Consider the following 14,551-nt stretch of genomic DNA (forward strand, 5'->3'; position numbering starts at 1 on the left):
TCAAAGCTAGGAGGTGCCGAAGCCTGGCCCCTTTCCAGCCTCAGCCAGGACCCAGCAGGGGGGAGGCAGCCGTGGGCAGGAAGCGCTCCCCTGAGGACTGCTTTCAGTTAGGGGATGGTCTGTTGAGCTATTTTGCGTTATTTGGATTCTCGTATTTCTGCCCAGGGGTGGGGTGACAGTTATGGAGCTGCTTTGGCTGTTCCTTTGGCACTTTCGAGTTGATTTTTTTTTTTTCCTTTTTGGCCTAAAGCATTACCAAAAAAAAAAAAAATCAACTCTCCAAAGGAACACTGAAACCAAAGCCAAATCATTTGAAATGCTTGGCCCATACAGAGGAAAAAAAGAATTTCTGAACCCAAAATCTCTCTGTTTGTTGAACACACTCATAGCACAGCACGTGAAAATGTATTCTTTGCAGAAACAAACACTTAAGAGACCCAGTTACTGCAAGAGCCAAAGCAAGGGACTAAGGAGATTTTGATCACTCAGGCCCCAAAATATATCTGGGGGAAGGAGCGGGCGGGAGGAAGCTGCATTTTCATTTGGCATGTTTTGCAGCCAAGTTATCCAAATAATGACACCTAGATCTCTGCTGGGTGTTATCTGTGGGACCTAGCCATTTTTTTTCTGAGCTTGGGCACACTGGCGGCATTAAGACTTAATTGGGTGCTGTAAGGCCCTACTTGGGAATCAGAAAAGCCCAAATCTGGAGAATTCTACCAGCACCAGATGGCCACAGCGTAAGCCCAGGAAGAAACAGCTCCCATGCCCTGTTCAAAACCTTCTCTTCACACCCTTAGGCCCCTGACCATCATCAGGGTAATCTTTGCCCCTGTGTTTAAATTAAATGTGTATTTCACACATAATTATAGGGTTCTGTGGGACTTCCAAGATGCTATCCACATGAATTAATCATGTTAAGCTTCTACACAGGTAATTAACTGGGTAGAAATAGCCTGGGGCATTGAAATAACCAAAACTGCTTCCGTGTTGGGGCATTGAAATATCTTCAGAAGCCTAGCAAGGGTGAGGCACAGTCACTCTCAAAGTTAGCGTGCATTGCATCACCCGGGAAGCCCGTGAAACAGGCGGAACTGAGGCTTCACCCTCTGAGAGTCTGATTAGGCTGCCCTGGGTTCCAGGAATCTGCACGTCATAAAGCCAGGGTTATTCCGTTACGGCGGCCAGAGGCCCGTGCGCGGAGACGTACACTGTAGGTTTTCAGACTTGAACAAGCATCAGAGTCACCGGGAGGGGGTTCTTTAAACTCAGATGCCAGGCCTCACCCCCGAGTTTCCAATTCAGGAGAAACCCATGGAGAACCTGAATTTCTAACAAGTTCCCCGGTGATTCTGCCACTGCTAGTCAGGACATCACACTGTGCGACCCACTGCTTTAGACCCTTAATATTCAGAATATGGTTCCTAGAAGCCAGCAGCACTAGCATCACACGGAAGCTTGTTAGAAATGCAGGCTCTGAAGCTCCATGTCACACTTCGTGAGTTAGGATTGGCTTTTTACTAAGTTCCCTACGTGATTCACAGCCCATGAACGTTTGAGACGTGTTGATTTCTACTGTAGCAGCAGTTCGCAACCTTATGCACACATTAGAATCACCTGGGAAACTTTTAGAACAAACTGATAGCCAGTACCCAGCTCTGGAGAGTTCCAGTTTCATTGTTCCGGGTGCAGCCCAGGAGCGGGAGTTATAAAATCTCTCCAGGTGATTCTAATATGCAGCCAAGATGGAGAACCACTGCTGAAGGAGATGTTGGGTGATTGCTGGAAATTTCCAGCAACGCTGGGAAGATAGCTTTACATTAACTCGGGTCTTCCCCCTGCTGAGTTGCCTATTTGCCAATCGGGAGCCCTGCCACCCCGAGCATTCACAGCCCTGATACGACCGGACAAGGCGGAAGAAAAGTTCCGAAAAATGTGAGTACTCTGGGCACACACAGAAACTAATAAAAAAAAGAAGAGGAGAGCTTAAAAAAAAAAAATAAAAAAGACTCTCTAATTAGCATGCTCAGTGAGATCAGAGAGGACACTGCAGTGCTAAAATAGAAAAAAAAACTGTCATGAAAAAAGAGCAATCTGAGAACAACGCAAAGTTCTTAGAGATGAAAAACACTGTTAAAATGAAATGCTCCACAGAGCAGTAAATAGCAGAATGGATATTATAGAATGAGAAATTAGTTATAAGAGTGGTTTCGAAATGCCCAACTAGCTAAATTCAAGTTACCAATCTTCCAGGGCACTTTAATAAAACACCGTCTCTGGCCCCTACCCTAGACTTAAAGAATCAGAATCATTAAGCGGGGGCTGGGAATCCATATCTTTAATCAGCTTCTGGAGGTGATTTTGATGGGCAACCAGATTCTGGAACCACTCGGTCAGACGACAGGCCTAAGGGATTCTCCCAAAACCCTTACGAAAGAGGAAAATTCAGAGAAACAACAATAAATAAGAGGCACAGAAGGGCTATAATTTTGCCAAACTCCACTGAGGCAGGGGCTGGGACGGACGGTGGGTTAATAGCGCACCTCTAACCACACGTGCGTGGTGGCTTCTGGGTTGTGTACTATCGTGGTCTTGAGTGGAGGATGGATGTTGGAAATACTCTCTATGTAAAAGAAGCTCCAGAAGTAGATAAAATGAGCAAGTGCAGATGAAACTATCAAACGAATGACCTATTATTTGACAGATGAGACAGATGCCAAATGAGAGGCTAGCTCTATGTTTTTAGTGACTTTATTGAGATGTAATTCATGGAGCCTACAGTTCACTCATTTAAAGTGCAATTCAGTGGCTTTTAGTGTATTCACAGCTATGTAACTATTAATGACAGAACATTTTCATAACCTCAGAAAGAAACCCTGTGCTGATCAGAAGTCATTTCTCATTCTCCACCTCCCACTGTCCCACCCCTCGTCCTGGACTTAGGCAACCACTAACCTACTTTCTCTAGTTGCCTATTCTGGGCATTTCGTGTAAATGGAGTCATACCATATTGGTCTTTTGTGACTGCTGCTTGCACGTAGCTCGTTTTCAAGGTCCATCCACATTGTAGTATGTTTCAGTATTTCATTTCTTTATATGGCTGAATAATAATCCATTGCAGAGATATACCACATTTTATTAATCTGTGCATTACTTGATGGAAATTTGGATTGTTTCCATGTTTGGCTGTTGTGAATAATGCTGCTGTGAATATTTGTGTACAAGTTTTTGTGTAGTTGTATGTTTTCTTTTCTCCTGGGCGTATACCTAGGAGTGAAATTTCCCCATCACAGGGTGCCTTGATGTTTAGCATTTTGAGGAATTACCAAACTGTTTTCCAAAGCGGCTGTACCATGCTACAATTCCATCAGCAATATATGAGCGTTTCAATTTCCCCACAACCTCACCAACACTTATTTCCTGTCCTTTGATTTAACCATCTTAGTGGACGTGAAATGATACTTCACTGTGGTTTTGATCTGCATTTCCTTGATGGCTAATAATGTTTAGCATCTTTTCATGAGCTTATTGGCTACTTGTATACCTTCTTTGGAGAAATGTCTATTCAAGTTATTCACCCATTTTTTAATTGGTTTGTCTTTCATTGTTGAGTTAAGTGTTTTTTATATATTCTAGATCCTAGACCCTTTGCAGGTATATGACCTGCAAATATTTTCTCCCTTTCTGTGGGTTGTTTTTTAATTGTCTTAATAGTGTGAAGTACAAAAGTTTGTCAACAAAAATAATAAACAATCAAGAATAGAAATAAGAGTTTTATTGGAGCCAACCTGAGGACTAGCTGGGAAGCCTGCCTCCCAGATTACACTGAGAAGCAGCTCCAGAGAAGCAGGGTTTCCAGCACAGTTTTATGTCTTGTCAGAACAAAGAACATTAAACAAGTCAGGGTTACATTTCTTCCAGGTTTCAGAAAAAAAGGACAGACCAGCACATAAGCGGCGAGTCAGAACCGCCTTGGCGTCTGGGAAGGGAGGCATCGTTTCAGGAGCAGCAGCTTTGCCGTTTCAGGACGAGGGCCACTTAATCTTTACTTTTAACATGGACATTCCTTACTTCTGGTCATTGTGCCCTTTTCTTTAATAATTGAAGCAGTTGTACAATGTATGTTTGATAGGCCACAAACAGGCTATTTTAATTAGCATAAAATTCAAGTTAACTCACATACAAGCCAGAATGACTTCCCTACATCTCAATATGTGAAAATCGCTTTTCTCAAGTTGACGCTTGCTTAAGTCCAATTTACTTATTTGTTTTAGTCATTTGTGCTTTTGGTATCACACCAAAGAAGGCTTTGTCTAACCCCAGGTCACAGCAATGTCCTCCCTTGTTTTCTTCTAAGAGTTTTATAGTTCTAGCTCTTTAGGCCTATCACCCATTTCGACATAATTATTATTTGTGAATATGCTGTGAGGTGGGAGTCCGATGATACGATTGTTTTACGCGTGGCTCTCTGGGTGTCCCAGCACTGCCTGTTATAAAAATGACTCTTTCCCCCCCTGAGTTGTCTTGGAACCCTGTTGGAAAATCAATTGACTATAAACATAAGAATTTATTTCTGGATTCCCAGTTCTGTTTCATTGATCCGCCTCTCTGCCAGGACCAGCTACACTGTTTCGATTATTGTACTTTGTGGTAAATTTTGAAATTGGGAAGTGTGAATCCTCCAGCTTGATTCTTCTTATCCAAGATTGTTTTGTAATTCAGGGTCCCTTGCTTTTCCATGTATATTTTTGAATCAGTTTGTCCATTTCTGAAAAGAAAAAGGCAGCTAGGATTTTGAACGGAGGTCGTATTGCATCTGTAGGTCAGCGTGAGGCTCACGACCATCTTAACCGCTCCCGCTTGTGTCTCATTGGCCAGAGCTGGTTACATGTGGGTTTGCCACATAAAACACAGAATTCTCAGTCCAATTTGAATTTCAGATAAACAGCAAATAATTTTGTGTCATAAGTATGTCCCCAATATTGGCTAAGACATACTTACACTAAGAATTATTCATGGTTTATCTGAAATACAAATCGACCTGGGCATCCCGTGTTTTTATTTACTTAATCTGGCAACCCTGTTCACATAGCCACCCGGCGCTGTGTGTCTTGGAAAGGTGAAGTGAGTATTTAGCTTTTCTAGCCTCTGTATTTAAGGAAGGAAAAGATGAAGGGGTTGGCAGTTGGTGTTAGATTATCTGACCAAGATTATCTCAAATTACTTTGTTCTTTTAGCCCCCAATTCTTCTTTGTCTAAAATTAGTTTTGGGACCCAAATGTATTTTGGAATACATTTGTCCATCCTTCTGTTTTCAAGCTGGCTCTCTCATTTTGTTTGGCCAGAGCTCTAGAATGTAGCTGACGGCTCATTTCACCTTTAAAAATAATCTCAATCTTTATCTTTTAATAGAGAGATTCAGTCCTTGTATGCGTTTTTTATGATAATTTGCCTCCCTAATGTATTATTTTTGTTCCCTTTCTTCCTTTTCTGTCACCTCTGACCTCCCATAATGGCTGTGTTTTCTTCCCTTTTTTTTTTCCTTTTAGGATTGTGAAAACCACATATTCTTTCTCTGATTTATCGATAGTTATCATTATCTTACAATTTGTAACAAAAACATTTGAGCCTACGTTAGTATAAGAAGTCTCTGCTCAGCAAAAAAATGACTGTCGGCAGCTGTCAGTTCTTACCCCTCTGCGACCTGACTGACGGTCTTGTTCAAGAATTTCATTCTGTTTGACATCATTTATCCTTCTCCTTGAAGAAACTTGTGAAAACATTTGCATTGCCATTTACGCCCAGAGCATCCGCGTTTGGATTTAACTCTGCTTTGCAGGTTTTCATCCTCTCTTGATTCCTTTAATCTTATTTTTCATTTGGATGAAATTCTTCTTGGAGAAAAAATTTTGAAAGGATACATGAGTGGCATCCTTCCAAGCCTCTGCACACCTGATTGTGCTCTTTTCTGTCCGCACACGGGAACAGCCCTCGTTTGCCACAGACTTAACGCCGCCAGCCATCTTTCCACAGTGTGTATTCTGGAAGGACAGTCCCTGGTTCACTTCTCATGGTGCGAAATGCACTGCTTTCTGACTGGATGCTGTTACGTTGTTCTCTTTGTTCCCTGGAATTCATAAGGTATGAGATGTGTTGTTTTTTTTTTTTTAAATCAACTCGTGATAAAAAAATACTCAAATTAGAAATAGTGTATTCATTTTTTATAATGCTGCAGTAACAAATTACACAAACTTAGTGGCTAAAATAATACAAATGTATTATCTTACTGTTCTGAGGTCAGAAATCTGACACTGTGGGTCAAACTACTGGGACAAAATTCAAGGTGTCAGCGGGGCTGTGTTCCACGTGGATGCTCCAGGAATGAATCCGTGCTAGAAGCTGCCTGCGGGCCTTGGCTACTAGCCCTTTTCCTCCACATTTAAAGCCAACCACAGCGTTTCTCTGACCCTGCTTCCACTGTCAAATCTTTTACTTTGCTGCCCTCCTGCTCCCATATGTAAGGGCTCTCATGGTTATATTGGGCCCACCTGGATAACCCCCGTGACTTTCCCTATTTTAAAAGCCAGCTGATTGGCAACATTAATTGCACCTGCTAACTGAATTTCCCTTTGCCATGTAACCTAACATATCCACAAGTTCCAGGGGTGTCAGCAACTTTGGGGAGCCACTACTACGCCTGCCACAGAAGGGAACTCCTTCAACCTGATTAAGTACGTCTGCAAAAAGCCTGTAGCTAACCTCATACTTTCTGGTGAAAGATAATGTTTCCCTAAGATCGGGAATGAAACACGACTGTCTGCTCTTGTGGGCATTGTGCTGGAAGTTCTAGCCAGGGCAAATAAGCAACAAAAAGAAATAAAAGGTGCCCAGACTGTAAAGGAAGAAATGCAACCATCTTCATTTAGATGACATGTTCTTATAGACAGAAAGTCCTAAAGAAGCCACTAAATCTGCTGAAACAAATAAACAAGTTCAGCAAAACTGCTGGTTATAGGGTCAATATATAATAAGGAATTGTATTTCTTTATACTAGCAATGAAAATTGTGAAGATAAAATTAAGAATTCCATCTGCAATCGCATCAAGAAAGAATAAAGTGCATAGGAATGAATTAATAGACCTGCAAAATCTGTACTCTGAAAATGACAAAACATTTTTTAAAGAAATTAGGGACAACCTAAATGAATGTTCATGGCAGTACTGGTGGGAACGTAAAAGTGGCATAGCTGCTAAAGAAAACGTTCATCTTCAGAACTCTTGTCATCTTACAAACTGAAACTCTGTATCCTTTAAATAACAACTCTCCCCTTTGCCACCCTGCCGCCTCGGGCCCTGGAAACCACCGTTCCACTTCCTATCCGTGTGAATGTGATTAAGCACTTGGTGCGAGTGGCCTCATACGATATTTGTCCATCTGGGACTGGTTTATTTCACTTAGCGTAATGTTCAAGGTTCACCTGTGTCACAGCATGTTTCAGAATTTCCTTCCTTTTTAAGGCTGAGTAACGCTCAGTTGTACGTGTACACCACCTGCCTGTGGACATTTGCGTTTCTTCCATCTTTTGTCTATTTTGTGCTATGAACATGGGTGTACAAATATCTCTTTGAGTCCCTACTTTCAATTCTTTTGGAAGAAGTGGAATTGCTGGATCATGTAGTAACTCTGTTTTTAACTTTTTGAGGAACCACCAAACTGTTTTCTATAGCAGCTACACCGTTTTACATTCCCACCAGCAATGCACAAAGATTCCAACTGAGCTGGTATTTCAAGTTGGGCTTTTCTGTTTCTTGAGAAAACATGTATCCTAACGGATGTACTGTTTCCCTGGATTCAAGGAGAGGCAGGCACAGATCGAAATCAGGCTGGGTTCATTCTTCCCTGGAGCTCTTACGCCAGGGTTATTTGGACAGACCTACTTGTTAGGTCTGGGGTTATAAATCAGTTAGGGATGGGTCCGCTACAAATGACAGAAAATTCAACAGTAGAATAAACAAGATAGGGTGCTTATTTTCTCACATAAAACAAGTTTGAGATAGGCAATTCAGAATAGTACAGCAGTTCCATGTTATCATCAATTACCTAGTATCCTTCTGTCTTTCAGTTCTAACTCTCTTAGCATGTAGCTTCCCACCTCAAAGATACCTCATGTCACAGGATGGCTGCTGCAACTCCAACAATCACATCCATGGTCCAATATGGGAAAAGAAGGGATAAGGGCAGAAGGATGCATGAATCTACACCCTTCAAAAAGCTGTGCCTGTAGTCCTGTCCTATGACTTTTATTTTTGGTCAGAAGTGAATCCTACCTGCAGAGGAGTCTCAGATATATAGTTTCTACCTGGTATACTGGGCCCCCAGATAAAATTGGGGTTCTATTAGGATACTGGATAAACTCATAGCAGCCTCTGCATCAGATTGTTAAGCCTATGAAAAGTGAGTCTAGAGCAGCTGGTTGCCATCGTGCACAGCATATGGAGAGAGCCTACCAAGAGCTGGAGAGACAGAAGTCAGACATCATTTGACTCCTTGTTCCAGCTGTGCTTTAACCTCCAAGTTACACCAATACATTCCTTTGTTTCTTACAAGCTAATTTGAGTTTGTCATTCGCAGTAGAAAGAGTTCTGAATAATGCAAAGTTCCCCAGGAAAAGATTGGTTAAATAAATTCTAGTACATCCTTAAAATAAGATGCATACATCTATTAAAATTAAATGTGTATAACTATATATATATATAAAATATATATATTTTCATATATATATATATATATATGAAAATAATCTTTAAAACCCACCAAAGTGTTCATGGTGATTTATCTCTGAGTGATGAGACTTTCAATATATTTACTTCCTCCTTCATATCTTTCTGAATGTTGCCTAGTGAATATGTATTACTTCTAAAGTGAAAAATATATATGTAGCTATTTTCTTTTGTGAAAATTAACAGATTTTATATCATCTCATTTTAAAATGTGTGTGTATGTGTGTTTGCATAGAATAATGTCTGGAAGGATACTCGCTGAGAAGTTGGCAGTGGTGCCTCCGGCTGTAGGCCTCCTGGCAGTTTTCATTATGTTACTTTCTATTTTGGGGTAGTCTAATTATTTGGCATTAATTATCTATGTACAACGTGTGATGGTCAATTTTGTGTGTGTCTGGGTAGGCCACAGTCCCCAGGTTTTCAATCAGACGCTAATACAGGTGCTGCTGTGAAGGTGTTTTAAAGCTATGATTAATGCCTATGATCATTTGTCTTTAAGTGAAGGAGATTATACTAAATATGGGTGGGCCTGATCCAATCAGTTGAAGGGTTTTAAGAGCTGAGCTGAAGTTTCCCTGAAGAAATTCCATCTGTGACCTGCAGCTTCAGCTTGTGTCTGAGAGTTCCTGCCCGCCCTTCCTGGTGGCCTACTGGATGGCTTTCAGACTCGCCCCGCCAGCCCCACAATTACATAAGCCAGTTCCTTGAAACTGGTCAGCATCTCTTCTCTCTCTCTCTCTCTCTCTCTCTTTCTCTCTCTCTCTCTCTCTCTCTCTCTCTCTCTCTCTCTCTCTCTCTCTCTCTATATATATATATATATATATATATATATATATATATATACACACACACACACACACACAAACACATATATATAATTTTTTAACGGGTTCTGTTTCTCCGGTGCATCCCTGACTAATGCGGACTGACACTCTGAAGTAGAGTGCTGCTGTGACAAATACAGTTGACCGTTGAATGATGAAGGGGTTGGGGTGCTGACTCTGCACAGTCAAAAATCTGGGTCTAGTTTATAGTCAGCCCTCCATTTCTGGGGTTCCTCCATATCCATGGTTCCATGTCATGGATTCAGCCACCCTCAGCTTGTGCAGTACTGTTGTGTGCAGTTAGTGGGAAAAAATCTGCATGTAACTGGATCTGGGCAGTTAAAACCCATGTTGTTTAACTGTACCTAAAAATGTGGGTGTGACTTTGGAATTGGATAATGGGTAGAGGCTGGTAGAATTGGGGGGCACATCATAGGAAAAGCCTAGATTGCCTTGAACAGAATGGACTCTTGGTAGAAATATGGATGTTACAGACTCTGCCAGTAAGGGCTCAGGAGAAAGGAAGGAGCATAGTAGAGAAGGCTGGTGTCGTCTCAGAGTAGACACATATCTTAAACAGAAGGGAATGTGCATGTTAAAGGCGCTGCTAGTGAGAGCGCAGGAGGAAATGAAAACCCGTTATTGGAACTTGGAAAGGAGATCCATCTCATACAGTGGCAGGGAGCCTCGCTGAATTGGATCCTATGGTTAGGTAGAAAGCCCAACTTGTTAGCAATGAGCTTGAATATTTAGCTGAAGAGCTTTCCAAATAAAGCGTTGAAGATGCAGCCTGGTATCTTCTTGCCACTTACGTAAAATGTGAGAGGAAAGACATAAAGTAGGGAAAGAAATGTTAAGCAAAAAAGAACCAACGCTTGATGATCGGGGAAATTCTCAGCCTATCCACATTGCAAAACTGCTAACACTGAGAGATTCATGGTTAGGAAATTGTGCTCTGGAGAAAAAGCCAAGTTTACGGCTGGGCAACCCTTTGCCAGTGCTGAAGCATTAAAGATGTGATTTACGGATCCACTTAATCATCTCAGCTGAAGACAGGAATAGATGCAGGATGGGCCAGGAGTGATCTGTGGAGGACCCGCCTGTCTAACGGCGTGAGTCCCTGTGAAAGACATAGGAGACTTACAAAGTTTCTGAACGCGTTATGCCAGCAGAAACACTGCTAACTTGCACTGGAAGGGTGAGTTAAAGGAAAGCTGTTAGGCTCCCAAAATGCTACAGGTAGAAGAACGACTCAGCTGCGGACAAGCGAGAGGAAGAATAATTCTTTGGGCTTCGGGCCCAGAGATCAAGAGGCAGAAGCCAGGGCTCTGGGCTCAGAGGGCAGACTCTCCAACCACGGAGGGTCGCTCCCAGGCCCTGAAACCTGATGGAATTTCCCCTGCTGGCTTTGGGAATGGCTTGGAAGCAGCGACCTTTATTCCTCCCGTTTTTCTCCCTTTGGAACGGGAGTAACTGCTACTACTGCCCTGCGCCTGCACCGCCGCTGTATTTTGGGATCGGAGAACTTGTTTGCTAGTTTCACAAGAGCACAGACAGTGAGGAATTTTGCCCCATGATGAGTGATACTTGGTCTCACCTGTGCCTGACCTAGATGGTGAGATTTTGGACTTTTGAGCAGCTTAGACCTTGGACTTAAGTTGATGCTGTAATGGGTCAAAACTCTGGGGATGTTGAGATGGGGTGACTGTATTCTGCACGCATGGCAGACATGAATCTTTGAGGCCAAAAGGCAAACTGCGGTACACTGAAAAAAAAAAAGATCCCTTCAAAGATACCCGTTTCCTAACTTACTTTATGGGGCAGAGGGGGGCGGGGGAAAGGTCTTTGCAGATGTGATTAAGTTAAAGATCTCGCGATGGGAAGACTACCGTGGATTATGCAGGTGGGCCCTAATGCAATTCTTATAAGAGGGCGGCAGAGGGGGGAGTTTTACACACAGAGAAAAGGCAATGAGATGAAATCAGCTCAGAGGAGAGATTGGAAGACACTTGGGTTTTGAAGACGGAGAAACGGGCCATGAGCCAAAGAACACAGGCAGAAGCGAGAAGCTGAAAAAGGCAAGGGATGTAGCTTTAGAAATTGGGAAAGGCAAGAAAATGGAGTCTCTCGTCGAGTCTCTGGGAGAAGCCCAGTCCTGCAGACAGGGCCAAACAAACTCAAACATCTTGCCTCCAAAACTGTGAGAGGATAAGTCTGTGTGTGTGTGTTTTGTTTTTAAGAGAAGGAAGCCTTTATTTCCTTGTTTCACAAGTAAAGCTGGCTGAGTTGGTTGGTTTTTGGTGATTAGTCAACAAGACCAAGTCCCATGTCCTGGCCTGACTCCTCCAACTCTTCCTTTGATCCAGCCTCGACTGGGGCTGCAGCCACGGGGCAAATGGACCAGCCAAGAAGGCCTTGACCTTTTCAGCAGGTGGGACGGCGTGATCAGCCTCCACAGACAAAGCCAGGCCCGCTTGTACCTACTGATGGTAGAATGAGGTTCGGATGCAGCAGCTGGGTAACCAGTCTGGCAACATGGCGGGCACCCTCCGGGAAGCGAGAATGCACTCTCCTCTGATGTCCAGCACTTTGGGGCTGTCACTGTCAAACACCTGCTGGACCATCAGCCCAAAGGAGAAGGGGGGATGCTCAGCGTGTTCAGCGATGTGGCTTCGCTGGCTCCCACTTTGTCCCCAGTCTTAATCAGCTGCAAAACACTCAGGATTTCAGTGGTGCCCCTGGAGATTTTCACAGTGATGCCTAAAGCCTGGAAGAAGGAGATCTTCTCGGGCCCCAGACCAGTGTTCTGGGTGGGCACAGTGACTTCACACAGGGCTGTGGCACCAGCATGGCTGCCAGTCAGATGTCGTGGATCCCAGTAAGGTCCTCCTTGGTGAACACAAAGCCCACGTTCCCCAAGATGTGTGGCAACAATTTCTCCAGAGCTGGGTTGTTGTCCAGGTCCCCTGATGGCCTTGTGCCTCGCTGGGTCCTTGCCCATCAGCCCCACGGCCTCCCACAAGGGACATGCAGACCTGCTGCATCTGCCTGGTCCACATCGCCTCTCCCACAATGAAGCACTTGGATAATCATCCGGACGTTGGATGATCTTTAGGAAGTCATTGGACTTCCGGGTCGCCTGCCTTCCCTGGGCATCACGGCGATGTGTCAGAGATTGCCACTCAGGGTTTAAAGAGGAGGTCGCTCATGTGAGGTCGCCTGGCGAGAGCTAAATATGTGTGTTTTTAAGTCACCAAGTTTGTGGTGATCTGTTACAGCAGCAATGGGAAACTAATGCACCATGTGATCAGAAGGTAACACAGCAGTATTAACTTGACACACACGCTGTATCTAAATCCCACAGAGGCTGAGTTCTAATATTGTATTTGGAAAGTTTATATCGGTATTCCTGAGAGGGTTGGTCTGTACTTTTCCTTTATGCACTATCTTCATCAGGTTTTGGTGTCAGGTTGTGCCAGTCTCTTAAAAAGAAATGAGAAGTCTTTCTACTTTTTCTAAGTTCTAAAACAGCTTAAAGAGCAGTGGAAACCATAGAACGCCTTGCTGCGGCGTTCCAATGAGAGCTAGCTCTTGCCAACATTCTTAATTTCTTCCACAGTCTTTTTAAATTTTAATAATCACAGCAGTGCCTCAGGCAAGCTGTTTACGCACATCTTTTTAAAACCCCCACACAATATCTCCATGGGGTAGTTTCTAAATGTTTGTGTTGCGTTAAGGGAAACTGAGGATGAAAGGGGGGAAGTGATTTGTTCAGGTTACAGAGCTCAGACCTGAAATGAGGAGAGTCTGGCTCCAAGCACCACACTTTTTAACCTTTGCTTTAGTAATGTCTCCCAGTTTCAAACTTCTTGCCTACTTTTAGTAATCTATATTTTCTTAGAAAAACCTCTCATTGCACTTACGTTACTAAATCTATAGCATAACATAGAAAATCGTCTCTCAGTTCTTTAAATTTCATCTGTATTTGCGGCTGCCTCTCCTTTCTTACTCTAAATTTTGCAGAGCTATGCTTGTTGTCTTTCTCCTTGACTACTTTATAGATCATCTATTTTTGTGCAGTTTATTAGCTCTTTTTTTAAAATTTAAGTACAGTTGATTCACAGTGTTGTGTTACTTTCTGGTGTACAGCATAGTGTTTGTTATACACACATATATTCTTTTTCATTATAGGTTACTAGATACTGAATGTAGTTCTCCCTGCTATGTAGTAGATCTTGTTGTTTATCTATTTTATATATAGTAGTGTGTATCTGCTAATCCTAAATTCTTAATTTATCCCTCCCCCCTTTCCACTTTGGTAACCACGTTTGTTTTCTATGTGAGTCTATTTCTGTTTTGTAAATAAGTTCACTTGTGTCATTTTTTAGATTCCACATATAAGTGATATCGTATGATATTTGTCTTTATCTGACTCCACTTAGTGTGATAATCTCTAGGTCCATACATGTTGCTGCAAGTGGCATGATTTCACTCTTTTTTATGGCCGAGTAGTATTCCACTGTGTACATGTATGAATATATAGCAGATCTTCTTTTCAATAAATCTATTTTATTGCCCTCTCTTTCTCCACCAGCTATCAGACTTAATTTTTCTGTTTTCAAATCAGTAATTAAGGTTTTAAAATGTTTTCTTTTATCCTATTTGCCCTAAGTGTGCTCTGTTGTTTTTCTCTGGTTTCTTCACTCACTAAATGTTTATTGGCTGCTAAATATGTGCCAGACACATTCAGTTGCGTCCTCAACTCATTTTCATCTTTTCTAATTTGGTAATTGATGAATTTAGGTCTATACATTTCCTTCCAAGTGCAGCTTTGGCTACATCCTGAAATTTTCATAATGTAGTGTTTGCAATATTAATATTTACCAAACATTCTGTAATTGCAATTTTTGTTCCAAGAAGTTTTGGGCTATTCTCCCTTTATCTGTT

The 14,551-nt window shown here is 42.4% G+C and overlaps 1 pseudogene; it reads right to left on the minus strand.

The window, feature by feature from the left end:
* Positions 1-11,856: 11,856 nt before the first annotated feature.
* The window catches only part of LOC105087326 (uncharacterized), a 39,503-nt pseudogene continuing 36,808 nt past the window's right edge, over positions 11,857-14,551 (minus strand).

Source organism: Camelus dromedarius, chromosome 29 (assembly GCF_036321535.1).
Source record: "Camelus dromedarius isolate mCamDro1 chromosome 29, mCamDro1.pat, whole genome shotgun sequence".
Classification (NCBI taxonomy): domain Eukaryota; kingdom Metazoa; phylum Chordata; class Mammalia; order Artiodactyla; family Camelidae; genus Camelus; species Camelus dromedarius.